Here is a 6,418-nt window from a genome sequence, read left to right on the forward strand (position 1 = left end):
ATTTCTCGCTTTCTGTCTCTCTGTCTCCCTCTGTCTGGTGAGCGCACGCACCCTATAGCAAAAACCTCTACCAAAAAAAATAATATATATATATATATGTATGTATTATGAAAAACTTTTGAATTTGAGGTTTTTTTGCTCTAAAATATACTTGTACTTTAATTCCGTGTTTTCCTTTGAAGTTTTTGAAGTTACCTTATATTTCACTTATTAGTAAGCTGTAATCACTGGATACATTGTTGCTATTAAAATTTTAATAGTGTTATCTGTCAGGTCAGTTAAGGGAATAATAATAAATGTTTTCAATTAATCTTCATTTATTCCTTCCCTAATGGTCTTCCTTCTGACCTATATAATTTCCCTTCTCTGTTTTTCTCTGTGAGAAATTATTTTTAACAAATCTTCTAAAGAACTTTTTTCTGTATCTGTCCATTTATTTTTGTCTCCATTTTCTTTATTGTCTTGGTTCAATTTTATATTTTGTTAACAGAATTCTTGATGACTTTTTGATTTATTCCTAAGCAACATATTGTTTAATGCCACTCAAATGTTATGTATCTTTATGTTTATTTTCCCAGAACTATTTTGAACTAAATTGACATTACACCTATAAATATTCTAGTATGCATTTCTAAGATAACATTATAAAACTTAAAAATTATTTATGAATACCATCTATTACCCCCAAAAAATCAATAAACTTAAAAATGGGTTCAAACTAGGAAATATAAATTAATAAGACAATAAAAAAGTTGAATTGTTTTAAATTTTAGCAAATTGGCCAAAATTTAAGTGTTAGATATCAAGTGTTAGTAAGGATGCAGCACACTGAAACTCTAAGACATTCCTGTTGGGAAGGGGGATTAAAAAGTTCCTCTGGAAAATATTTCTTTTTTTCTTTCTCCTTCTTTCTTTCTCTCTTTCTTCTTTATCTTTCTTTCTTTCTTTCTTTCTTTCTTTCTTTCTTTCTTTCTTTCTTTCTTTTTTTCTTTCTTTCTTTCTTTCTTTTTTTTTTATTCTCCCCCTGTAGGGTACATGCACTCACTGGAGAGAGACAGTGAGAGAGAGAGGGAAAGTGAAACATCAAACCTCACCATGGGGAATGGCCACCCTGCAATCCCTTCTCTTCCATTCTCCTCTTAGGATTTTGGACAGGCACATATATGTACCTAGCATGATTCTCAAGCTGCCAAGTCTGGGCCTCAGACGGTGCAGTTGGCCATGTGAGATCGAGTGACCTTAAACTCCATGCCACCTGCGGGACCCCCAAAAGTTTTATGTATTATAACTGAAGACTACCTAGTTGGTGGAGCGATAAGATGCTATTCAACCATGCAAAATCCATATGGAAGACTGTGGATTTGGCTCCCTGGTAGACCAAAGTCCATAATCCTGCTTGGCATTGAGAGGTGGTAAAATGTGGCATGAGACTCTCTTGAGAGTGGCTGTCTATCTCTCTCATAAGAGAAATAAATAAACTTTTAAAAAAATGATGATACATATCCCTGAGTCCTTCTGCCACTGCTATGTATACATATTCATATACATATACATATACACACACATCTAACAGAAATGCAAACATATGTACCAAGAGCCATATATAATAATGCTTATACCATTACCATTTGCAATGGGAAAATTTTGAAATAACTCAAATGTCTCTCAACATCAGAAAGGATTAGTAAACTATGGTATGTAAATACATGAAATTATATGAGTAATATAAAATGAACAAATTATAGTTTTTGAAACAACATAAATCAATCTCACAAATTTTATAAGAAGAAAGAGCTACAAAATAGCATGCATAGCATAGATCTGTTCATTTAAGTTAAAAAAATCAATGCTTGCCACTTTGAAATAGTTTAGCAAATACATATATATATTCCTCTATTGAGATATAAAATACACATGGTGAAATGTTAAAATAAGAATTGGGAATCTAGGTAAAGAGTATACTAAGGTTATTATTCTATTTTGTTACTTTGCTGCAGGTTTGAGATTTTTCAAGTTAGAAAACAGTGCAAAAATTGGGACTAGCAGGTGGTGTGGTGGTTAAGGCTCTGGACATTCCCACGTGGCCAACTTTGGTTTGAGTCCTGGACCTGGTAGCTTGCTTTCTCACTTCCTTTTTCTCTCTCTCATTCCCTCTCTCCAGTCAAATCTAAAAAAATAAAATAAAATGAATAAAGAAATAATTCTTTAAAAAAAGAAAAAAGTGCAAAAATCAAAGAAAGCTAATATCTTAAAATAATTATTTATTTTATTTTATTTATCATCATCATTATTATTATTATTATTATTGAACTTGCTACAGGATATGTGTGCCCACCAGAGAGAGACAGAGAGAGAGAGTGAGAAAGCAAGGTGCCAGGTCCAAGACTTGAATAGCAGTCGACCATGTGAGAGTTCAGTGCTTTAATCACCATACCCTGGCCCCAAGAAAGCTAATTTATATTGTTTAGGAGTATGAACATGAGAACATGAGTAGAAAATAATAAAGAAAACATTTATCAAAAGTCAGGATCGTACCAGCTCTGGGAAGTAGGGCAAACTAGTGATGAGGGAAAACCTGGGGAGAAGCTTCTGGTGCTTAGTGTTTTCACCTGGTGTACATGGCCATCTTGCCTTTATAATTATTCATTCAACTACACTTGTCAACTCTGTGCTTCTTCTGTATGTATGTCTCATAAGAGAACAGATAAAAGCAGTATGATGGCATATAAAATATTTCTAACAGTTATTTATTTAATTTTATCTATTATTATTATTTTAATTTGATCAAAGAGAGAAACACAGGGAGAGAGATAAAGTGAGAAAGCAAGCCATCAGTTCCAGGACCTGAACCACAGTTGGCCATGTGGGATTCCAGTGCCTCAACCTCCACGCCATCTGCTGGACCCTACAAAAATATTTTTAATAAAAAACTGCTGTATATTTGTAAAACATTATTATAAAAATTAAACTTTATGCTTTTTTAACAAGCAAACATAATTAAAGGGATTTCTGCTCTGTTGGACATTTGCTCCTAAGAGATAAACTTTTGAGGCTAGCTATATAATAATACCATCTGATTTTTATTTGAGATAGTTCTTATACAATCATCAATTCTAAATCTTGTTTGATCTGGTAATATGTTCTTCTAAATAATTAACATGAACTGCAATATGATACTATAATAGAAATAGAAGAAAAGTTAAAGATAAATAACCTGAGATTCTGTATCTAAAAGCTAATATAATGCTCTTTTGGGGAGATATTCCAGTATATGAAACTTTAAAATGTGTTATGAGAAAACTCTGAAAGTTCTATAATTATACAAGTATCATAACACAATTTATATATTGTTCACATAAAAATGTTGCCTTTTTCTGTAGCTTTTTCTGATTTTCTCATTAGAATTTCACAGTACTCTTTGTGAAACAGAACAGTTGGTCAAAATTGCATGCTATCCAGGACCAGCAGTTGGTGTAATGGTTCTGTCGCTGGACTTCCATGTAGTCGACTACAGTTCGAGTCCCGGGCCTGGTGACTTAACACTTCAGGCTCGAGTACATATGGGCCCAAGATTCTGAGAAGAGAATAGAGGAGAAGGGATTGAGGCATGATCATCCCCCCTGGGGGCTGATTTCTCGCTTTTTGTCTCTCTGTCTCTCTCTGTCTTTCTGGTTAGCGCATGCGCCATAGCAAAAACTTCTCAAAAAAAAAAAAATTCATGTTATCAAACTGACTTTTTTTTTTAATTTAGGTTTTTGCCATAAGGCATGTGCACTCAATGGAGAGGGACAAAAGAAACAGAAAGAGGGAAACTGGGAAATTACCCTTCAGGAGGGATGGCCACACCACAATCCCTTCTTCTTCATTCTCGTCCCAGGATTTCGGGCAGCACACATATATGCCTGGTGTGATTTTTTCAAGCCACCAGTTGTGGGACTTAAACCACAGTTGACAATGTAGGAGTCCAGAGCTTTAACCACCATACCACCTGCTGGTCCCCAGACTGACATTTAATACAGTTTTATTAATCCACTTGATTGTCACCTTTTGTGTCATCTAAATTAATATCAATATCTAAATCATCATAATTTTCTTCATATCTTCTGCAACTCCTTCTACAGTTGAGACTTAGATTATTTTCAGTCTTTTCTGGTTCTTTATTAATTGGAATAACAATTTCTTCTTTTTTTTTTTTCCCACATTTTGTATCAACTTCAAGTTCACAGGCACATGGTCTACTCATTAGATGGTAAGAGTTTTTCACTGTCTTTTGTAAGAATTCAACACATTTTTCAGGTTTCAATAATGGTTTGTATTTGCTGTATTTTACATGCCATTCAAGATCTTCTTTACGGCACTCACATACTCCATCATAAAGTTTTGTATTAATTTTCTTCATATGAACACTCTTATCAAACTTGTCACTTTTGAAGCTAAACCTATTCTGTTGCTTCTGAGGCCTGGAATGAGCCATATTGCCTTCTGGGAGTTTATCACAGAAATCACAGGGGAAAAGATGCAAAATAGACTGAGAAACTATCCCCAAGGTGTTGATTCTTCTGTCAACAACCCAGAAAGAACCAAGGAACATCTTTTGGAGCTAACTTTACTCAATTTTTGCATGTCTGAGAGGTTCCCCCCCCCCAATTTTGGGAGAATTTACAGCATACAGAATCCTAGGTGCTTTTGTTTTTTTCTTTCATTAGCATTTTAAATATTTCACTTTACTTTCTTCTTTCTTGACTGAAAAAAAAATCTAATGTAATTCTCAACTTTGTTCCACTAGGCAAATTATTATTTTCTTCTCTCTTTCAATTAATTATTATCACTTGATTTTCTCCAGTTTGAATCAAGTATGTCAAAGTATACATTTTTGGCATTTATCTTCTTGGTATTATCCTGCTTCCTGGATCTGCAGTTTGGTGTCTCATTAATTTTATAAAATTTCCCTCATTATTGCTTCGGATATTTCTCCTGTTTCTCCTCCCTTTTATTACACATACGTTGCACGTTTTTATTTATTTATTTTTTAGATATATTCAATCACATTGTTTAGCTCACAAAGTGAACATTTCAATGTGTGAACATTTCTCCCAAGTCCACTTGATCAAAATATCTTCAACAGATAACACCATACCTCCCCATCCCGTCAATGGTCTGCCTCTGTATCCCTCCTCCAAATGACCTTCCTTAGGCCCCACTCTTCCACTCACACTACATCTGGCATTTACACCCAACTCTTGTGTTTGTATATCTTTTAGGCAATCAGTTTCAGTCATAGAGTTCAGACACTCGGTATATATTAAGTGGAGACATACAATGTCTCTCCTTCACAGCCTGGCTTGCTTCACTCAGTGGTAAATCTTCCATATTCTTCCACTTTCCGTCAAAAGCCAGGGTTTTGTTGGTTTTTATGGCTGAATAGTATTCCATAGAATATATGTGCCACAGTTTTTTGATCCATTCATCCATATGGAGGCATTAGGGTTGGTTCCATGTCTTAGCAATTGTGAATAGTGCTGCAATAAACATCAATGTGCAAGTACTTTTCCAATGAAGAATTCTTCTGTCCTTTGGGTAGATACCGAGGAGTGGGGTTGCTGGATCATATGGTAGTTCTATTTGTAGATTTCTGAGGAATCTCCAAATTGTTCTCCATAGTGGCTGGACCAATTTACATTCCCACCAGCAGTGTAAAATAGTTCCCCTTTCACTACACCCCTGCCACATATTTTGAGCTTGCCCCACAGTTCTTTGATATTCTATTTCAATTCGTCTAGCTTCTTTTTTCTTTGGTTATTAGTTTGCGTAGTTTCGATTGATACATTCTCAAGTTCACTAATTCTTTCCTCAGCCATATTCAGTCTACCAATGAGCCCACCAAGGCATTCTTCATTTCTGTTACAGCATTTTTAAAATTATTCCCAGCATTCCTTGTTATTTTTCTTAGAATTTCCTTCTCCTGCTTATATTAACCATCAGTTCTCACATGTAATCTGTCCTTTCTATTAGAGCCCTTGGCATATTAATTAAGCTTAGTGATGTTAAATTCCTGGCCTGAGAATTTCTAAATTACTTCCATATCTGAGTTTGGTTCTGATGTTTGCTGTCTCTTTAAATGGCACTGTCACCTTTTAATACATCCTTATCATTTTTGTTGAAAACTGGACATGGTGTAGTGAGAATAAAAACAAAATTAAAAAGCTGTTGGAAATAGGCCTTTATTGACATATTGGTAAGTTGCAGGGGAAACAAAAGTGTTGATTAGTCCAATAGCTGTGTTTCAGTCATTAGTGAGTGAGTGTTTCTGGGCTGTATCCATCATAGTGTTTCAATTTTTTTCCCACTTGAAGAGATGAAGATTCTTAAGAGTCTAAAGTTGGATACTTCCCTTCTCTCATGAGGAAGCTAGAAGAGT

At 34.7% G+C, this 6,418-nt stretch overlaps 1 pseudogene; it reads right to left on the reverse strand.

Annotated features, from left to right (window-relative positions):
* Positions 1 to 4,024: 4,024 nt before the first annotated feature.
* Positions 4,025 to 4,591, reverse strand: LOC102486898 (uncharacterized protein C9orf85 homolog pseudogene; annotated as a pseudogene).
* Between the last annotated feature and the right edge of the window lie 1,827 nt (positions 4,592 to 6,418).

The sequence above is a fragment of the Tupaia chinensis genome, unplaced genomic scaffold, assembly GCF_000334495.1.
Source record: "Tupaia chinensis unplaced genomic scaffold, TupChi_1.0 Scaffold000005_2, whole genome shotgun sequence".
In the NCBI taxonomy this organism is placed as follows: Eukaryota; Metazoa; Chordata; class Mammalia; order Scandentia; family Tupaiidae; genus Tupaia; species Tupaia belangeri.